The following is a 12,128-nucleotide window of genomic DNA, read 5'->3' as shown; positions in this document are numbered from 1 at the left end:
GTACTCAGAATCGCAGCAGTATGCCAGCTTTCAGCCTCGTAATGAGATGTATGGATCTGCAATGCTCCTTAAGAAATACTTTCATGTGGATATGGAAATATTTGTGATGCTGTTATCTTGTTACTATGAACAACACACTGAAAACTGTCTTCGACCACACCAATGTCAATCTCAGCAACGCTCCAGCAGCGGCAGTTGGAGACGATTTAGTCAGCGAAGAATTTTATAAAGTAACACGGTCGATCTTCGCAGGATTCCTTCTTTTCATCTTGTGTCTCGTAGGTGTCCTCACCAATCTCGTCAACTGCCTGGTGTTCCTCCGACAGGGATTGCGGGACCGCATGAACCTCTGTCTCTTCTCGCTGGCGGCCGTGGACGTGGCTTTGCCCGCCTTTGCCTTCTTGCAGAGTTCGACCTCGATCGTCCTCGACTTGGCCCTATCACCGAGCACAGAGGAACTTTATTTCAGAACCGTGCAGTATACATTTGGTATCATCTATGCGTTTCGAACCACGGCAGGCTGCTACAACATGGTCATCGCAGTGGAACGATGTGTCTGCGTGATGTTTCCGCTCCATGCCACTTCACTCATGCGCACTAGAACCATGGGAGCAATACTCGGATCCTTCGTGTTGCTGTTGCAGGCTGGCTTCATCATTCTGCCGCTTCGATTCGAACTTGTTAGAACTGAGACCAGCGACATCATCCACTGGCGGCTGGGACCTTCCACGTTGTTGTTAAAGAATCAGTTTATCTTCGATCTTCTTTTCTACACCATCCTGAACTCCAGCGTTCCGTTAATCACCTGTCTCGTCGTCACCCTGGCAACGCTAGTCACTGTAGTCAAGCTAAAGGTAGCTATGATTGCCAGGAGAGAACTTAGCTCGTCTGGTACAGACTCTCAACGCCAACATACGGCGCTGACCAAGGTCCTGGTGGCCGTGTCGTGTGCATACATTATAACCATGCTGCCATTTATTACATATATGGTCACACAACTTATTGTTCCGGGATTTTCTCCTTATGGCCGCTACGCGAATTTTTTCCTATCGTGCAATTCAGTAGTCAACGTATTCCCTTTCATTAACTGCTGTACCGGCTTCTTTATTTACTATAACCGTTCAAAGAGATTCAGGGCAGAGTTAAAATCTTTATTTTCTTTTCGAAAAAGAAAACCTGCTAAGGGTCGTTTAACTTAAAAGGTAAATTAGTTATATATGATTGTATTCCTAACGACAGGTGGGCCCCGTAAGAGAGTTGATTGACTGAAGCAGACACTGACTTTACTGTGTATGGCAACAATTACCCATTGCTTAAAAGAAAGTATAATATGCAATAAATATTAACGGTTTCAAAGCACTAAGAATTTATAAAATTACTTGTTTTTAAAAAATGAACATGTTAATTGAAGTTTTCATATAAAGAAACTAAAAAATGTATCAGATTCTTGCCCCATATTGTTTCACCAGTAAAGAAACAAATGTAAACTGTGGACAGATTGTCAGAAGCTGCAGGACGAGAACTATGACATAATGATTAGTTACAAACAAGCTGTGTATCGCTCACCATGTTTCTACTTAAACTATCGCCGTATTCCATTCTCTCATTTGCTCATTTTTTTCTATCTGTAATCTCTTTATCAACATCGTCGTCGTTAGCCTCTTGATGGCTCGTAAGTGTAGAGAGGTTGTTTATGAATTGACCTGGGTCTTCAATTTTTGCCTTCCGCATTCGAATTTGGTCATGATCTGAGATGTTCACATTGTAAAGGATAGTATTACTGTGATTGACTGTTTCTGTGACTTACTTCTATAGACCAAGGTGCCAGAAGGGACTCTTGTAGGTAGGTCAAGAGTAAGCATCCTGTTCCTGCCCGTCAACAGGCTTGTGTTTTAGCGTATTTTCAATAAAAGTACTAACCTTTTCTTTGTAATCTCTAAATTGCCATCAATAATTTTGAAAGTACTAGAATCTGATGGAATTTTCTCCCTTGTTTGTTTTGGCCAAACAATACAATAGTCAAAACCTGCGTAGAAAAGAAGGACGAACGAAACGAATGTATCGGACATGTCTTTTAACACAATGTTTCGCTCCCTATGTTCTACAAATAGTGACAGACTAACTGACAGACTGACCGTGACCTCACGACAGACCACAATGACACAATATGGTTCCTATACACGCAAGTCTTTGCAGTGAACACTCGACAGAAAACGGATTTAGTTGGTGTTTTCCCAAGGTAATCTTTACCATGCACATTTCGGAGGTAACTGTTTTTAAAGATTAAGTACACAGTGATGTTAGTAGGTGTGTTTCTTTAGCACTAAAAAGATATTGAGGCGAAAAATATTTTACTTTGTATTAAGAAATAATGTTTATTGTGAGTTTAATCTTTTTATTTAAAAACTGCTCTCTTGCGGTTCTTTAGTGAAAGTCAATTAGACATCAGCTAATAGGATGTATAGCCGTGTCTTGGTCAGGCGACCATGTTTGGTCTGAGTGTGGTTCAGGGTGTCCAGGACTCCTTCTGCATTAAAAGTTGATCAAGCATGAGCTTGCTTTGTGTACATCAGTGGTCTTGTTTTCGATTTTGTCTTTATCTAAACCTGTACTGATTGATAACTAATCATCATGACTGCCCTGAAAATGCCTGATGCCGAAAGGTATTTTGCCGAATTGCTTTTAAATATGAAGGTGTCAGGTAAATTAACTTTCTCAAATTATGGTAAAAGAAATTGTCCCTTCTGAGTCTAACTCAATTGTTCAATTTGAAAAAAAATTAAATTCTTGGCTCTTTAAAAAAAATCGACAAGTCTCATATCCTCCTGAACCCAGGGTCAGAACTGGAATGGTCGCCTGATTAAGACCCGACTTACAGGTAACGTTTTTCTTTCTTTAGCAGTATGTGCATATACTTGACCTCTCAGGTACTAAAGGTCTCTGCCAAGAGAACAATGTCTCTCCAAGGTACGTTAAACTGCTGGTTTCTTTAAACTTTTTCCCCTTCTTCGCAATTCCTGTGATCTGTTAATATAACATTTTAGCCTTGGAAGTTTTTCTCAGATTTATGTCACTATTATTTCTGTTTAAGAAATAAAGTCTCATTTTGCAATTATATGTGTAAGTGATTCTACTGACGGCAAGTAAATAGGTGGATACTAAGTGAATGGTATCGAAAGCAAATAAAAACCTGGAATCTTTCAATGAGTAATCAAGCAAGTTATTGTCTGTGAGTACTTTATCGTACGGTAACAATTTCTTTTCCCGAGATTAATACGGGTTGAGAGTTTTCTTTCTTCATGATCACTGATTTGTGCTAATTTGAGTCTGTCGCCTATTATATTATTTGAAACGTGTTAACTGGGAGAACGAGGCAGTTACCAATAAAAACGAGACAAGCGTTTTCGTCGGTACGAAATGATACACAGCACACTAGTAAAGGCTACATTAATTGCTGCTTTCGCTTCTAGACTTGAATTTTCTGCTACATCTTAGATACTTCAAAGCTAATTGTGTCTTACGTGCACTGAATACATCTCTAAAATATATGAGCTATTTCAGAAAGATATCCTTAGCGCCGATGTATCTGGTTGCAAGTTCTTGCATGGTCGGTTCTTATTCATTTTGTACTGTTTGTAAATTTTTACATTTTAAACTTCAAAATGAAGTACTCTACGTGTAGATTTTGTTTTTTTTTCTTTTGATATCAAGTGTATCAAGTAAAATACCTGCAGTTATTTCCCTTAACGATGTTACATGACATCACACAGAAGTGTACCAATAAATAGCAACACCAACGTGCAATGCCGCCTGTAGGTTTTAGAGAGAAAATGCTTCCACCTTTCTAGATATTGCACACGAACATGTATTAAGTTCGCGTGTTTTAAGGGTATTCATTCTAAAGGAAAAAAAATATCAAAAATCAGAAGTGTAGATAACCGATTAATGCCCTTTCAGAACGAACATATCAGTAAAGATTTCGAAACAATATTTGCGTAAGCATGCTGTTTCAGTGTTTAGACATCAGGTAATTTTATAGCCATCTTGTGAATGGATTTCAGCCTACAGGATTACAATCATTGTTGAAAGTAATAATCGAGTTAACAAAGCAATACTAGATCTTTTTTGTGCAAGATAATTTAACCACTTCACGCACACACACTCTATATATATATACACACACATACACACGTGGGTGATGCAGTTTATATATAAATCTAGGTTCACCACAGTTTGTTTAATGACGTTTAATTAAAAATACATGCATTTATGTAATACAAAGGATGGACTACTGAAAACTGTACTGACATTTGATATTTCAAAACAACGATACTATACCGTCCAGAAAAAAATATTTTGAGAATTATCAAAAGTATTATTCCTAATGAGGCAGCTTAGAGAGTTGAGTCCCCTTGAATCTAGGGGGGGGGGGGGTTGGAAGGGGATGTAACTGTGTACAATTACCGGATGGCTGCTATGAAGTCTATGAATAGCAGCAGTTGGCTCAACATGCCACGCCCCTAACATAATACCAGCATTGGAGGAGACGTGTGACCATTTCACTAGTACGCCGTCCGTTGTCATGCCTCAGCCAATAGAACAGCTGTGACTTTACGTTAAATAGGGATTATCTCTGTACAAACATGACGTCACAATCATACTTCTTATCTGCATGATCACTTTTGTAAGCGTGTGTCTCGAGAAGGGAAGGGATTATTATCCAGTTTGGTGTTTTGGGGGGTGAATCGTAGTAATGTTGTACTACCCAGTTAGTATCTAATGCAATATCACGTTTAGTTGAAAAATAAAACTGCATTTGTTACATGATGTTTACACAATACAGTCATGTCTAATGCAACAATTCGCTACAGTTGGTTCTAAATATAGCAGAAAATCACGGGAACCATCAAACCGTTGCTTCTACTGCTCACAGTTGGAGGAATTAATATCAACCGTTTGTTTGTTTGTTTGTTTGTTTGTTTGTTTGTTTGTTTGTTTGTTCGTTCGTTCTTTTGTCCGTTCGTTACTTTTTACATGCTTACTTTATGGTTTTTGGCCAACTATCCTAATAAGATAAAAGTATTCAGCAATAATAATACTGCTTTGCGGTAGCCCTCTCTATTGACGATTTCTGAAATGCGTTTTAAATATCCCCTTTCATAGAATTAAAGAGAAAGTCCCTATCGCAAAAAGGTTTGATGACAATGATTGAATGGCACCCGAGAATGGCATGCCTCAGCCAGAAGAAAAGCTGTGACCTTACATTAAAGGGGGTAAATAGTCATTTCTTGTTATCAGTGAGCGGAGCCAACATTAAATCTATATAACGAGTTTAATATGCAACAAATGAATACTGCGTAATGGTTGTCCATTTCTTCTGATTTAAATTAAATGGTTTCTCAGGTAAATTATAATACTAATAAGGTAATGTTTACTTGAATAATTCAAGCTCATAGATTTATTACTCATGAGTTCACGTGAGTGATTCAAGCACGAACTTATATCCCCTCCATGGATTCAAGGATTGATTTATCCGACATTGAGCTGCTTCTCGCATCAAGAGACTTAACAACAGTGAAGTTCACAACAGAGAGACATTTCTTTAAGAAAAATAATTCAAAGCATTTTTACTCTGTAAATTATTATTATTGTTCGTTGTTGTTATCAGCAGACTACAACCGCAATATTTACAAGTATTTCTTAAATTTGCTTAATGTTTGAGCAAGTATCTTCTACAAAGCGATTTATTTTCTGAAATTCATTTAATAATAATAATGACAATTGCCCTGTTATCACGATATGTTACAGCTTATTAATGGTTCTTTGAGTGGATACCATGTCATTTACAAAGACTAATATAAGTTTAGCAGAAGTAAGACGGTTATTTTATTTCGATGTTTCCGTCAGGTTGTCAGGCCAAACAGAGTTGATAGATTTTTCACTTACAGATACATGTAGTGAGTAAATTGGCCACTAAATTGTCGATTAGTGTTATATCTTTTATTCTTTTGGTGTTTTATTCTCTTGTGTAGGTGAGTATGTGTGTGTGTGTGTGTGAGTGTAAGCGAGTAAACGTGAACTTGTTACATACAAATATTGTTCTCATACACGAAAGAACGCGCTCGCGCAAACACACATATGGACACTCATAAACTAAATATTCACTATACGTGATTGCATGTTATTATGAAAATTTAACCTAGGAAATATTGTGCAGATGGGGATGCTATGTGCAAATAGGGATTTCAGGAGGTGGAAAAATGTTTTTTTTTAAACTTACTTTCTATGTTTCCGTGTACCCATTTATTTGTGCTATTTTTGACAAATGACACACACACAGAGTTATCGCATTCTCTCTGTAAGTTGTGATACTTGTGTGTGTGTAGAAGTAAGAGAGAGCGAAGGTCGCCTGCTAGTCTTCGTGCTGGGTGTACTGTGACCACTTTATTCAAAGGAATGTGAAGCGCTGTTCACTCAGCTTGTATGACTTTGAAAAAAGAAACACATAGACAGGCAGGTGCTAACAGACTGTTTAATATGATGAAAAACCACTTCTAGTGTAAATATAAAAATCGGCAATTAGACCACTAGATAATTCAATCAATCTTAAATTGCAATTTGTGTGTGTGAGAGAGAAAGAGAGCCCGCGCGCACGTGTGTGCTTGTGTTCGTGTTTGTGTTTGTGTTTGTATTTGTGTTGGTATTTGTATTTGTGTTTGTATTTGTTTTTTGTGTTTTTGTTTGTGTTTTTGTGTGTGTTGTGAGGGAGACGTGTGATTCATGAATTTGTAAGTGCCTATGTAAGGTGATAATTTATAAGCTAGTTAATAATGATGGCTGACAGGAGCGTGCATCTTTGCAAACACGTGTGGCAGGTGACAAATAACATCAGAAAAGTATGAACGTGAAACGCTATTTGATCTCTTCTGGATATTTTTCAAAGGGATTTGGTATCATTATTTTTCAGCATTTTAATCATTCAAAGTATTGAGCCTAAATATGAAAAAGAGCTAAATAAGTGAAATATAAGAATTTGTAACAACAATTAAAAGACATCTTCACGGTTTACGTTCTATAATGATTTTTATAATTGTTAAACTTCAGATAAGAATTTGTATTAATATTTGGATTCATATAACGTATTTTCCTATAGGGAGCCGAGGTCAATGCGCTTTAAAAAATTTACAGAACAGGTGGTAGTGATACCTTATTACAGAGAAAATCATCATAAGTCATACAAACACAAATCTGCAGTGAACACTGCTAGGAACATAAAAGAACACAGAGACGAGAAGGCAGAAAGAACCAAGATGCTTACCTAGCTTAATCCTGTAAGCAAGCTTAGTAAATAAACAACAATGGCGCACAGCATTTGAAAGAGAATAACATTCTTAAGAAAGACACTAAAGACACAGCTGGTTACCTTGAAAAGCAGCTAAGTAGCTTATAGTTGTTAGTCTGGCAGCCATGTAAAAAATTAAGCACCAAAGATGAAAAATAAAACAAAATTTTACACAGATTCTCCATTTTCTTACATCTTGTCTTACGACCTTGTACTCCTTATTAAAATCTTGTTAATTTTAACAACAGAATTTAGTGGATGTCTCATGGATCTTATTTTTAGTGCAAATTCCAAATGGAAAGGATTATGTGCGCAAAAAATTACATTTAAAATTTGTTAATGAAAATACAAGAGCTGACACTTGACCTCGCAGTTATACATCTTATATCAATAATCTTCTAATCACCGGCTTGCCTTCTATGACAAGTTTTATTTTTTCAGAAACATGATGATTTATTTCGAGATAAAATCTGACAATCGCTTCAAAAAAATTAATCAATGTTATTAGTGATATTTATTTCGTTATTCTTCTTTAATTTTAACCTTCTGTTTGGTCAAGCTGAAGATAAATTATTGAGAAATTTAAGAAATGCATACATTAATTGGTTTACCATGAACGAAGTTAACAAAATAATAAGGAAATAAACTTTACAACCCGAATAACCACCATACATATTAACAAATCAACGTATTTAAAACATCATTAAGTGTCACAAGTGTATCATCTCCTTCCGATAAAAGGTTTCTTAGTAGAATAGGTGGTGAATACAAAAGATATTTCTGTCGATCAATGCAGGAAAGCAGACAGAAGATGTCCCGCCTTTTTAAGATATACTCATCTAACTGCCTCCATTGTTACATCAATAGGTTCTAAAGTCACAATGTAGTTGCTTGTTAGATAAAAAGACCTGTCTACAGAAGTATTGGAAAAAGTAGAGGATACGTTTAAATAGCCTATGTCAAGAAATGTCGGTTAATCTCAACAACCATGGCGAAAACAAACTCCTCCTTAACAGGAGTGTGTGACTTTCTTAACTGTGCAAAGTACCGAAAAGCGTTAAGCCTTCAAAATGTCCTAACCTCATTGTATTGACAAATGTATTAGCAAGGTCTTCTCAAACACATGTAGACTTACTATGTTTATCCTAGTTTCAGTGTCTCAACTTTTACCACCCCACCCCCAAACTACTCGTTTCCTGGGACCTTGACAAACAACTTTCCAAAACTCGGTCATAGTTTGATAACACTTTCTATGTCAATAAAGTTACCTCATTTACCATATTGTCTATTTGTAAAAAAAAGCCGACATAAGTTATGCATTCCACTTTCTACTGCAAAAAGTCGTCTTTTTTAAATAATTATTTTCAAAGGTACAAACGCTTAGAAACGTGAATCATAGAAGTTTGTCCACGTTGTCCTCTCTATATGTACTTATCGTCAGTACAGTTGAAACGTATGCAACAATGCACGTGTCTCGGACAAGTGGAAGCACATGGCCAAAAGACAGTTTTCGTTCCCTACAGAAAACCAGGTGTGTAAGCAGCTCAAGAGGACCAGCACTCAGTTCCATGTCAGCATCCTCGTTGAATGGTAACCCCGCATCAAGTTTTCACAACATTCTTCAACATTTTTCTGTTCCTGTCTCAGCATGTCGCGGACAGCACTAGCGTCAAGATTATTGAACTTCAGGTGCTTAATTACGACTTGAGCAACGGTGTTTATTGAATCATAAACCAAAATTTCTATGATTACGATCTGTGTATCGTATTCGTCAAATGTGTCATCAACTTTCCAGATCACATCTTTAACTTCATTGGCGATATCGGTAACACACCTGCAGCCTTCCACAGCATCATCAAAAGACTTTCGTAATCGTTTGTAGCAAACCTGTTTCATGTGATACACTTCATCGGTAAGCTCCCATTCTCTTTTGCTGATTAGCGTTCCTTTAACACTACGAACGCGCATGTGACATAACAGTTTTACCTGTCTGTTCCCCATGACAGCAGATTAACCTTCAACTAGCTTAGTGGAAATCGAAAGTAATAATTCAACCTTATCATTCAGTGAAAAGTTTCTTGGTCACTTAATGATCCAAAAAGTTAACAAGGTTAGCAAAATTCAGCAGATGTTTTAAACTTCATTAGTCTGCATGTGAATAGCGGTGACCTATACTTTTAAAAAAGACGCTAAAAACATAGAGTTACCAGATTTTTGTAAGTGTAACTGTAAATTATGTTGTCCAAGTCCATAAAATATACCAGGTAAAACAGGTAAGAATTAAATATCCTTTACCACGCTTCAATGGAAAGATGGCACTTTCTTCCCTTGCATTTCTCCCCTGCCTTTGTCTTTCACTTCACTCTTTATGTTCCTTTTTGTAGCAGCTTCAGTTTGTCCTTCTTTTGCCTTTGTAGAGTCGTACTCATCATGACGAGAGAACATCAGCTTCTCACCCTGACCAGGTGTGGGCGAGCTGTACATGTCCCCTCCACGTTTAAACTGCTTCAGCTTCCCGTTCTCTATGACTTGTGACTGCTGTGCAATAAACTTAGTACCATCTAGTGCTGTTACAGTCGTTATTTCTTCACTTGTAACAAATAAATCACGATTAGATTTTGTCATTTGTCCACCCATTATATGTGATCATCATTAGTTTTTGATACGAAGAGCAGAGGCTTATCCGTTTCTCTGAAAAAAAATCATTCTTTAATTGAGCGAAATGTAACTAACGTTTTCAATAATACTAAATTCTTTAGGTGTAACCACTTTACTCTTATGCAAACTACATGACATTGCATAAGAAAATTGTGAAATATCACTATCAAACAATGCATAGTGAGTTCGTTTGACAAGGTAACAAAACAAAGATCTGTGCTGTTTGGAAGAAAATTAGTTTGTGAAGGGGGTCAGTAACCGGTTTACATAGTGTGTACACCTCCGGCCTTGATAATTTGAAATAACGGCTAAACCATCCTTCTATTTTCATCCCATTTAAAAGAATCGATTATTAGACTGCCCTTAAGAATTACTTTCAATTGTTGTTTTGCAGTGCAATTCTTTTCGATTGAGTCTGTTAAGTCAGACGATATGTCTAAATTGTTTACCATTTAGGCCAGGTTCTTCTAGCAAATTGGTACTATTTATAAACCGCTTTTCCTGCTATTACAAATTAAAAGAAGGTACCTGGATGAAGAGTATTTAGTTTTCTTTCAACATTCTTCGAGGCAAGTCCTGGTATTGCAGCATTCTCCCTAGACTGTCTTGGTGTCCAATCACCTGATGGATTGCAAACTTCATCTCTTCATTCTGCTGAAAACCTCTCGTTTTTATGTTTTCTTCTATCTGCTTAGAGGGCCCTGATAAAGTGTATTTACTTGACTTATTATAAATTTCATGTCCGTCTACAGTCTTTACAACAATTTTTTCCTCGCTGCTTGCGGTACTTTGCTCGCCTCCCATGTCCTGACGAGCTGTAGGCTGGACTCAAAGCAAAGTAGGCAAACAACTCCTGAAAATATGTTCGAGAAAAACAACATAAAGTTTTGTAAAACTATACGCATTTACGAGATTGATGCTTACAAGCAAACACTATGTAATCCTAAGACAAGCTAGTGTGAATGAGATCAATTGTTTCTCGTTAAGGTGTAAATGCAATGTAAGATAAAACTAAAGGATGCTGCTTAGTTAAACAAAGTATTTGTTTAACGACTCTTTGACACTTACTCAGAGACAACAGTAAGTAAAGTATTTAGTAAATCAAAATAAATTTTTGCATTACCAATTCATCTTTAGCACCGTTATTGTCAATGTTTTTGTCATTGTGATCGTCATCGCAACTCACTGGATTTTTTTACAACCTTTAAATTTTTAAAAATAATCAATCGCTTTATTTAAAGCTGACATTAAACAAGCGATATGTATATACAGTGCTATGTTAATAGTTACCAATAATAAGTTATTGTAATAAGAAACAAATTGTAAAGAACTTTTAATTCTATTGTGACACTAATTTTTATGTCGAAGAGAAACTACTCTACCACACTGGAGAGCAAGTATTTAAATGCTTTAGATTTTAACAGCTTTAAATTTATCCTAATAGCTCACTTTCTGTGACAAATCATTGTAATGCTTCACAGGTTTCTTTAAGCACCTGCTGTTAGAAATAACACTTCTTTTTAAATATTTTTCCATGTTACTTATTTTAGAGATATTCATTCATACCCTAATAAGAAAAAGAAAGAACGGACCACAGAGTTACTATATATTCTTAGCAAGAGCGTAGACACAGGATCCAGGAATCTATAAGTGGAAGAGAAGTTGCCAATTTAAGTACAAACATAACAAATTAACAGAAAAATATAACTGGTAATTGATAAGTAACACATTTAAAAATAGCAGTGTAAGATTTTCTCCTTACGTCAACAGTTGTAGTTTAAGATGACTGGCCTCTTCACGACTTTGCTCAGTAATTCATCACTGTTGATCCTCCTCTGAATCAGTATGTACGAGCCGATCTCTGTTATATAACCCGTGTAGGTGATGATTTTTTCCATTTTTGGTAAACTTCTTATCGTTGATTTTTCGAAAATCATTGAACCAAAGGTACAAAGTACTTGATGATAATGAAGAAAATGGTATACAATGAAGTAGTCTCTTTTCGGATGAGTAGAACTGTTTAATCATTTACTTCACGTGATATCGCTTGATATTGATAAGAGAAAGCTCTTTCGATAAAAAACAAAACAAAACAAAAACCTCCTCTCATATCAGAGCTTCGTCATCT

At 36.4% G+C, this 12,128-nt stretch overlaps 1 long non-coding RNA gene across 1 annotated transcript; it reads right to left on the bottom strand.

Moving 5' to 3' along the window:
* Window positions 1-6,516: 6,516 nt before the first annotated feature.
* On the bottom strand, window positions 6,517-11,883 carry LOC112566764. The gene is made up of 3 exons (XR_003099693.1): window positions 11,763-11,883; window positions 10,529-10,853; window positions 6,517-10,033 (listed from the first exon to the last, which is right to left on the bottom strand). It is a non-coding gene; the product is annotated as an uncharacterized LOC112566764 (long non-coding RNA).
* Window positions 11,884-12,128: the final 245 nt, after the last annotated feature.

The sequence above is a fragment of the Pomacea canaliculata genome, linkage group LG6 (genome assembly GCF_003073045.1).
Source record: "Pomacea canaliculata isolate SZHN2017 linkage group LG6, ASM307304v1, whole genome shotgun sequence".
Taxonomy (NCBI): Eukaryota; Metazoa; Mollusca; class Gastropoda; order Architaenioglossa; family Ampullariidae; genus Pomacea; species Pomacea canaliculata.
Note: the sequence above shows the minus strand (reverse complement) of the source record. Positions and strands in the feature narration are given on the sequence as shown.